This window comes from Dryas octopetala, chromosome 5 (genome assembly GCF_963921425.1).
Source record: "Dryas octopetala chromosome 5, drDryOcto1.1, whole genome shotgun sequence".
NCBI classification, from domain to species: Eukaryota; Viridiplantae; Streptophyta; class Magnoliopsida; order Rosales; family Rosaceae; genus Dryas; species Dryas octopetala.
In genome coordinates this window covers 701,138-712,135 of record NC_141370.1, presented here as the reverse complement: position 1 = coordinate 712,135, position 10,998 = coordinate 701,138, and positions in this window count along the sequence as shown.

Genomic DNA, 10,998 nt, shown 5'->3' with positions numbered 1-10,998 from the left:
CATGTACAATCTGGTATCATTATATGTTCTGCAACCAACTTGCAAACATAAAAATAAAAATATAAACTCAGTTGCTAAGACTGCCTTATTTGGATCCTATAGAATTTGAAAATAAAAAAAATAAAACCAATTAAAAACTTTTATACAAGTATGCCTAAGATATCTCCAGTCAGTACTCATTCATATAATTCAACTTAGGCAGCAGAAATTGAGTATTGATTGTACTGGGAGTTCACAAATATAGAGAATGACACAAATGTGATGGTGAGGCACCCACCAAAACCAATCTTTGGTTCTCCATTTCCATCCAATAGTAGGTACTTATCCCAAAAAAAAGGGAAAATGGGTATATTTATAATCTCCTAAGCTAATTCTTCAAGCAAGAGCAAACATTGAATACTATATTTGACTTTTATAATTTCACATCAGCTAGACAACAATCAATGTTGCTAATTAAAAATTCTAGATAAGAATAGCAAGCAATGAAGGTATTGGATAGTGAGTGTGGATCAAACAACATTTCAACATCCTGAACTCTTGAAACTAATATCAAATAAAAAAACTTCCAAAAAAATTAAAGAATCTTTCACAATTGGATGGCCATCCATGGATTCCTGTTAGACATGGAGGTAATCAATACCTAAGAAAAGAGAAAAATTGTTTGGCTACTAGTAATGAAAAACAATGAGACTGGTCTAACTTTAATGCAATTAATAGCTTCAAGCCCTTCTGCAATATAAATAAATTGAACAATATGTTTTGTCATTTCAAGGAGATTATGAGTGTTACACTTTTGCTTGCAAACTATAGATTAAAACTACAGACAAAAACTAAGAAATTGAATATGGAAATGGTCAAGCACTTAGTATTTCAGCTGTTGCTACTTACCTGGAAGCTGCATATCCTTATGGAGGATCTGCTTCTTCAATTGAAAAATAAGATAGGTCCTCCATTTCAACAGAGGAGTAATTTCTGTTCCTCTAGGTTCTATGTTCTTGCCAAAATAGATATTAGCCCAAAATTTGCATATTCATTTTAGCAGAATTAGAAATTGTATGACCTAGTTCATATATTCATGGATAAAGCATTAGCATAGACGAATGGTGGGTACCTTAAGTATATAGTCTGTAATTGCATTGGTTTCCTGTGCTAGTGCTGCTGCGTACAAAAATTTAAGAAGGAATTCTGGAAATTGAAAATGCTGTATAACAAGCGTGTCAAATGTGCCCAAATAAATCAACATGTTAATAGCCACATAATTTCTGGCCTCACCCCCTTTCTTTTATTCTAGAAATAACCACATATTTCTAGTCCCAAAATTAGCAACCAGTAAGTCTGCCAACATATTCCCTTTCTCATTCCAGAGCCTGTTCACAATAAAGAGATTATAAATGTTCCAAGTGACTACCTGCTGATAAAGAGATTACAGATGTTCCAAGCCTACATAAATTTAGTCTGATCTCTCTGATATTTGCAACTATACATAAGATAGAAAAAACAAATTTGAATTGGAATCATTCAATAAGTGCTGCTCAACTCAAAATCCCCTAAAGAAGGACAATAATATAGAATTAGAAAGAAAAAAGTTAAACTCCTCAAAGCAAGTCATCAATTTATTAGACATATGGGCTAATAAAGTTTCCAATGTTGTTTATCTTTCTTCAACGCAACTTGCAGATTATATTTTAAAAGGGTCATCACACAAGCTTTATCACTAATGACAAATTTCTCATTCAAAAATCAAACTTCAAGAAGTTAAAGAAACAAAATTGTACACCATTGTTTCTGAAAATTGCAAAGTGCAGATTTATTCATGATCTATGAGTTGCAAATAATAGGGAATTTGGAAACTTTCACAGTTTGAAGTAGAAGCCAAAATGAACACACACACACTAGTGACCTGTGAACTATTAGTTACACCTACCCTAACCTGGGAACTATTGGTTACACCTACTAGTGACAACAATAAAATCAATTCACAACCTAACCTGTAACTTGAAGAAATAGAGCTAAAAATTGTTAGTTTCTAGGATTTGATATATTGGCTTTTTTCCTTGTCAAAATAATTATATTTAATTTTATTGAATCACTCACAAACTCTAGGCTAGATTAAGGACAAGATCAGTTATATTGAAGAAGTCAAGAATGAACAAAGACTCAAGGTATACTGCACTTCATTCATTTCATGAAAATAACAGTTTTTTGTCTATTTGACTAGTCATTCACTGATCATAAAAAACAATGTTTTTCACATACAGTGGTTACATGACAGTCACTGCAGTGGGGCCATTTCGGGTTTTGCTTATTAAAGCCCATTTCTTTGAAAGCCCATTTTTTGTTTTTCTAAACATGCATGTGCACAACACATGACTTGATTTCCTTCACTGAATCAATCAGATCTGATTGCATCTCAGATCTTTCACGTCACTCACTCACACACCTCAGCACTATTCATCATCTTCCCCATTTCTGAATTTTGCAAAATAAAAAAATATTTGATCTTACAGCTCCTTATTCCTATCCTTAGCTGTACTATGATACCTCTCTAGGACAAAAGGAATATACCTTCATTTGTCTTTTGTGGACAGCCACTTCTTAGCTTCCATGTGGCACGGGCAGCAGGGGCATGTGTGCGTCGTGAGTATTTGTGGTGTGCTCGGCCTGGGTCTTTGGGGAGAGACGTCAATTTTATATGAGCATGCTTGTTGCATGAGTGGGTTGGTTTTTGTGGGTGTGTGCTCATCCTTTCAAGTAAGAAAAATACTTTGGATTTTCAAATATTAAATGATTTTTTCTTAACTTGCTTTTTTCTCTAAAATCTGAATGGGTTTGAGCTAGTGTGTTCTAAATCTCTTTCACATATTCACAAACGGTATAATTTAGATTTTAGATTAAGGATTCTCCATTAGCCTTTTCATGTCTTTTGCTCGAGAAGGCTGATTTTTAAAGAATCCAAATTTGCATATCATGTTCATACATTGAAGAATCTGCTGGGCTTGGTGTGAACTGGTGCCATGGGTTGATGAGCTTGGAGTTGGAGCTGCCTTCTTCATGAATGACCGATTGCCTTGTTTATGGAAGTTGCACAAAGGGGTAAGAAGCTGCCACTTAGTTTAGGACTTAGTGATTGAGCTTGTGTGCTGTATGCTCCCTTTGTATTGAACCTCCTCTATAGTGGATTGCCCGGTCAGCTGAAAAAGACCCCCAGTTTTTACCCTTTGTGGTTTTTCTGGGTGAACATCTTGTGTGCATTCGTCTTTATTTTGTGTTGTTATGTTTACTAACTTACTCAACTTTTAAACACAAATCTGCACTGTAGTTATATGCTTGAAATTGCTATATGTCATATGAAACTGTTTAGCTAATCACACACCAATGTAGTTGTGGATAACACTGGGATGCCTACTGTGATGGGTCCTCTAAGTGTATAGGATGTCACTTGATCCTTTGGTGTGTTTGATTTGTGTTGTTTACAAAAGTTATTTTTGATTGATAAGTCAATCTGTGTCTTCAGATTTTAGCCACTGTGTCGTCAGAGTTTTGTCTGCTTGATTAGTCCCTGAGTGATCATATAAAACAAAAATTGGGGTCCGATTACTGATAGTGGTTTTAATCAAGTTAATTAGGTAGATAAATCACCTAATACAAACTTTCAAAAATGTAAAGGCAGATGTCATGAATCTTTCACTAAATGCTACAACAGATCGAGCAAAAGCACCATATTACAACAACCTACTGTAGAGTAAATTAATTTCAAGTTCATGAAACCAAAGTAAAGGTTAAATATGCGACTGTACCTAGAAGTATATTTTCATGACAACTTACACCTAGATTCATAATATGACAGAATGGAAAAAAGAAACTGAAGGAAAAGAGAACAAGGCATTCAACTATACCTTTTAGCCCATGTCTCTTATCAAACTTTGCAGGTTTAACAATAAAATAGGAAAACATCTAGGATTCACTTGTAGAGAGGAAGAGAGGCAGGCTGACATAACTGGTAAAACATGATGGTCCAACATTACATTTTGTAATTAATGGCAGAAATGAACCACAATAAGTGAATGATAAGAGATTTCCACAACCATGAATAGTCCGTCAATTGGAGAACAAAAGGACTAGCCTACCATTCCAAATGGACTCTCCTAACCCATTTTTCTCAAACATGCATGACCGTACATATGGATCACTTGTTCTCTAAATGTCCATCAAATGTCAAAACAGATCAGCAAAATCTAAAAGGAAATAAAGAAAGAGCAAAACGTGAAGTATAAGTATACAAGAAGGGGTGCACATGATAATAATTAATCACTAGAATCCTAAATGCACAAAAAGTCGAAAAGGATAACTGACCCATAGTCCATTGTAGGGAAATTGAAACCTTTTTTCAATTTAACAAACAATTGACCATCATAGATCACACACACAAATGACCTGCATTCATAAAAATCATTTTGTAATTAGTCATGAAAATTGCATATTTATCAGCTTATTTGTAATTTGCTTCTAAAAACATGAATCGAGATGAGTTAGACATGAAGACTGTATTCACATTTAAATTTTAATCAAATGCATACAAATAAACATCAAGAGTATCTGATCAGAGTTAGCTTACATCAATATCGACAACAAATAAAACAATGTATAGAAGTATTAAATAAGGAAGCAATTGCATACTCTGAAAGATACACTGTCTTACAATCTACAACATCAACTTTGCACGATGGCTTGATTCTAATATCATCCTAAAAGACCAATTACCTATTCCCAGAACATTAAGAAGTCATTTCTGTAGTTCCATTTTCAGATTGAAAACAAAATGAAGCAGCTAACTACTTTCCATTTCCATTTATTTCTATTGTCAAAATTAATGAGGATTCTCAAAATTTATAAACAAAAACTTAAAGTAACCAAGAAATTAATTCTTCCACTCAAATTAACAACTCTTTCCCTTTTAACACATTTTCTCTGCAGAATAACATATCCATCATCATCATGATGCTAATAAAAGTCGACCCATTAACAATATTTAATTCCACATCAATCAAACCCAATTAACACTAAAATAAGCATAAAGTAATCATAGAGACCCAATTGATAATTTAACATCACCAATTGGAACCATAAAAAATTGAAACCCACTCAAACCTAGCTAGTTGAAATCCACCTTCAAAACCCTAAACATCCCAGACCCATCCCCCAAAGCACAAAAATGACAACTGTTACAATTATCTGAAATTATTTCCATGTAATTTCAATAATTATCCGCCCACTTGGGGTGGACACTGGCCTGTCAGCTGATTGGATAAAACTCATATCTCAGTTAAGAGATAAGGATGGCAGATGGGGATTGTGGTCTTTGAATTTGAATTCAAACAGAAACCCAATCTCACCACACTTCTGATAACTCTCTCTAGGAAACCACAAGAAAAAGAGAAAGTTTGATGGTAGACTTATATATAAACACTCGTGCATATACTCTTGAGTAACTCGACCTTAGACAATTCACCAAAAGAGTCTGGGAGCTTTGGGATCGTGGAAATCTTGGGATCTGACTTTCATAGCAATTCCCTTACCTTGGAGACACAAGAACGTGCACAGAAGTTGTGATTTGCGTTCCACAGCAGCTGGGTTGATTACTGCACATCGAGGCCGTAACAGCGAGGTGGTTACACTAATTCAAGACACTTCCGCACGGTAAGTAATCTGAACTGAAATTTGATTTCTAATTGGCATTTGATTTCCAATTGACATTCGACTGCTCACTAATTGCTATATGAGATGTCAACTGTTACATTACGGAATGTAAACTATAGCATTGATATAATTATTACATTGGTATGAGAGCTTCATCTTCGATGATTCGCCTCTTTAATAAGATGCATGTTTTTGGCTTTCCTCCTGTGAAGAACCATCAGATCGAGTCTTTCTTTTATGCATATCTTTGATATATATATATGCTATATGAAATATGCTATCTGATGATTAAATAGGAGGATTCTGTGCAGTTTTGATATATATATAGATCTTGACTTATATATATATATGTTATATGTTATTTCACTTCCTCAAGAGCTTCCTTTTATAGTCTTTGTGAAATTATTTTTGATGGGTGCTGAGTGAAACTTGAAATGTAGTGATTTGTTTGGCTGATGATGTATTACATACCATATTTAATTTTATGGTTTGCTCATGCTTGGCTCATCTAAACTCATATGCTATTGTGAATGTGCATCCTTGACAGGACCGCCCCCGGATTCCACCCTGAAAACCCGGAGAGGTCCTGCGGGAATCCAAAATCAAGGAAAATCATACCGAAAATTCGGCAGAACCTCCCCTGAAAATGGACTAACCCAGAAATTTCAAAACCTGTTAAAAGCACTTCTAAATCAGCAACCACCTCTGCCACAGCCAAAAAGTTCTTATTCACCAAGGCACATGATAATCAGAGCAAAACTAAACTTCCATTGCAAAATAAAAGTTATCTCCACAACTTAAGGGAAATGACGCCGAAGAACTGAAAGTCCTGCCTCGACGTGGTACGGCCCAACCTCAGCGATCTATAACACCTGGGGGGAAAATGTTATAAACAAAATAAAGAAAACGTGAGATAACTCTCAGTGAGTGGACAGTTTAAATAAACGAAAACATAAGTAAAATTTCTGTTTCAGAAAATCCTTCAAAAAAACACGTTTAGCTCTAAAACCTCACGTCACTCTTTGAAATCCCTCAGTTTTAAAACCATTTCCAAGCTTTAAGAATGTTATAAAACTCATGGAACTCAAGGAAAAGATAACTCAAAACACATTTCTCAATAACCAGCCATCTAAATTAACAAAGTCGTAAAAATAATAATAAAATCAAAATCATTATAAAACTCTGAAAGATATTTCTCACTTAAAATCCATACTTAAACTCTGAAGATACCAATTCCATTTTCCACCATGCTATATACCCTGAATAATCCTGGCCATACACCTGTGTGGAATTACAGGCAGGCAATATCCTGGCCATACACACGAGTGGAGTAAAATCCAACACGTGCAGGCAATATCCTGGCCATACACACGTGTGAATAAAATCGGCACGTGCAGGCAAACCTGGTCGTACGTGCACGCAGAGCAGCCCCCAAAGGGCGAAGCATCCCGACACACGGCCCAAAGCCTATATGTGTGCCGTGATGGGTCCCAAAGACCTATGTATCTGATAACCTGGAGGGTACTGCAAAGGGTGGTTTGAAAACCATTTTTCCATAACCAAATCGAAAAATCATTTTCTCACGGATAGAAAATATCTTTATCATTCCCATAAACTTTAAATCCTCAATCCACAATGCATAAACACAACTAGTAAAATAGTCTTTAATAAATCTCATTTGAAACACATAAAACCAATCAAATCTTTGACCATAGGCTAAAATATGAAATAATCTATATGTATAAAAATAAGAAACTAATTTCCTTTCAAACATCTGACAATAAAACTTATTTGAAATAACATTTGAAATCCAACATTTAATACCAATGATCAAATCCCAAGATAAAATTCCCAAAGTATTTAGTGTGAAATGATTGATGAAATTTTCATGAATTCTTAGAAAACCAAAAGCCCATTCAAACTTCAATTTCACAATTAAAATTTATATCACTAGAATAAATCACGAATTTCATAAATCATCTAAAGAGACAAGAGTCCACTCACAGTTTAACCGATCAATGTCTAATCCTTTCCGGAAATACGTTCCCATTTCACGATCCCTTCTTGTTCGTCACTAGAAGTAGCCAAAAGACGAGGCTCTATCCACCTAACACAAAAGTACCACTAACTTAAATAGTCAAGAATACGAGTGTCGATTGAAATCAAATGAAGAAAAATCTAAGTGCCCCTATGACTTATCCGAAAGTCTAGAGTTTGTCCCGAGTTAACTAAATTTTATACCAAACAAACGCGATTACTAAGTCGCCCAATTATCAATACAACTCCAAGATCAACGTAAACGATATAAATAAATCCTCACCAAGTAATTATCTAAACCACCTTGTTAATTCGATTTCAAGTTCGGCAACTGACCAATCACATAATCGAGCTTCCCAAACATCCTGAATTCACAAATAACCACCAATAGCAAACCATCAACCTAACTCCAATTCAATACACACCCAAAACGAAAAAATTGCAAAATACTCATATACCAATTATACCTTTCTCACGTCTGATAACCATCATGACACGGCTTAAGGTTTCCTTAATAGATCGGCCACGAATTGTTGTCCTTAGGATATGCATACTTTGTAAAACAATGCATTACAATCTAATTCCAAAGTTCACAAAGAATATTAATTTGGCCGTTGATCAATCGATTTGGGTGATAACCACCACGCACGGTGGCTGCCCGACTCCAACTAACACATCAAAACTCACCCAAAACACAACGGAGCCTGGATTTTGTCTCTAAGAGTCCCAGGGAGGCTGAATAGCAAGAGAAACCACCCAACCCGCCGCCAAAGGTGGCGGTTTCAACGGGGGCAGCGGCGGCACAACCTAGAAAACACCCCAAAACAACTCCAATTAGTCCTAATTGCACGGTAGGACGTTCAATTGCACCAAAAACAACTCCATTTCATCTCCAATTTAAGAAATTCGAAAAATAACAAAAACCCTAAAATCAAAATTTCAATTTCTCAAAATTGGACGCGCCCACCTTAGGGGAAAGATTACCCATACCTCGAGGATCGTTTTTGACAACTGAACCGACGGCCAAAAGTCGCCGGAATCGACGGCGGAAGCCGCCGGCTTTTGCATCGTCGATTCGCCGCCGTGAGCGATCACCGGAGCAAGGGGGTGACGCTGCTGGACTCGCCGGAGCCTGGGGAAGAGAACCCAAGTGGTTGTCGGCCTCGAACTCGCCAGAAAAATTGAGTCGCCGTCGAGAGCTTCGTTCAGAAACGGCGTCGCTGCGCCGCCGTTGCGGCTTGGTTGGCGGATCGGACCCCACTGGGAGGTCGGCGGCGTGGAGGCGAGTCCAACGCCGGTCGGATCACTGAAATCCGGCGCCGGACGACCGAGGGTCGAGGAGAGAGGTCACGGGGGAGAGAGATAGAGAGCCAGCCGAGAGAGAGAAAACCAGCGGGGAGAGAGGAGAGAGAGTGTCCAGAAATTTCTGGATTTTGGGTATTTAAAACCCACTCCTACAAAATTACAAAATTGCCCTTCCCTTCAAATGCTCGTATCTCTCAAACTATAACTCTGTTTTATACGTGCTTCGTGTCTAAGAACTCGTAGACTCGAGATCTATCAAACGGACCCAAGGTCAAAGACGAAAGTCCCTTAGTTTTAAAAGTCAACTTTGGATCGGGTCGTTACAATCCTAAATAAGTTATATGGACAGAAGCATGTTTTTTTTTTTGAGAACTCATGCTTAGATATTTATTTCAAAGATTAATTAAAATTGTTTTTGGACCTATTTTTTTTGAGTGATGATTATGAGCACAGCAATTTTTTGATCTCAAATCATAGGAAAAGAAGTTGTTTTAATTAAACTTTAGAATAAATAGAAAGTGTGTATTTTTAACAAATCTAATGTCAAATCTTTCGCATATTGTCTAGATTCAATGGCTGCAAAAAATGTTGTTGCTGATCTCACTAAGGGTGAGAAGCTCATTGGAACCAACTATGACATATAGCATAGGAAGATTCAGTATCTTCTTAATGAGCAAGAGCTTCTGGACACCTTAACCAATGTTGTTGTCCAACCTGAAACTGGGACAACAGCCCAACACCGCCGTGAACTTGAGGCCTACAATGCTTGGTTTAAGAAAGATCGTAGCACGCGCTTTATTATGTTGAGCAGCATGTCTGATGATCTTATTGGAGAGTATGAGAACTTCCAAACTGCCAAGGATATGTGGGACCAGCTGAGATTTGCTTTTGGTGGTACTTCTACCACTCGGCTCAGAAGCCTAGTGCTGAAATTTGAGGTGTACCGAAAGGACCCTAAGCACTCGATGGCTGAACACCTTCGGGTGATGTCTGGTCTAATTCGTGACCTCAGAGCTGCTGGAAACAATCTCAGTGATGAGCAACAAGTTCAAGCTCTCATCCGATCACTGCCTGAATCATGGGGGCCTATGAAACAGATCATGACCCATAATGAGAGTATAAAGAACTTTTCTGATATCTCTCGACATGTTGAGCTGGAAGCAGAACGCCCAGAGGCTGCCAATGCTACTGTACTTGTCGCCCAAGGTGGCTCGCGTAAGACAAATAGGTCTAGGCGAAATGACAAAGGAAAGGCATTCCAGCTGGGTGGGGCAAAGGCCCTTGCTGCTAAGGTTAATAAAGGCACCAAGCAGCGCAGAGGCAAGCGTGGTGGGAAGAAAGATATGTCCAAGGTCAAATGCTATAACTGTGAGAAAATGGGCCACTTCGCTCGTGATTGTACTGAGCCGAAGAAGGTACATTCTGATCCAAACTCTCTCTACATTTGTGTAAGTTCTCATGTTTTAGTTGCTTATACATCCATTGATTGGGTTGTAGACACAGGAGCAACCAGACATGTGACGCGAGATCGAGTAGGATTCATAGATTATCGTCGAGTTCCAAGCGGTACCCATGGTGTGTTCATGGGTGATGGAAATCATTTGGAGGCATTAGGAGTTGGTTCATATCAGCTTCAGCTGCGCACTGGGCGCAAATTGGTCATGGTTTTATAAGGAATAATTTATTTCTTTAGATGAAACAATAATTGGTCATGGTTTTATAAGGAATAATTTATTTTATTTGGATTTAAATAATTCCGACTCTTCTTTATCATATGTAGCTAATGCTAGTATTGATTCAGTTACTTGGCATGCTAGACTTGGGCATAGAGGTCGTGATAGAATGACTAGATTAGCTAGAGAAGGCCTTTTGGGCTCACTCGCTAAGGTCGACCTACCAATATGTGAATGTTGTCTGGCTGGTAAAGCTATCAGAAAGCCTTTTGGTAAGGCTGTAAGA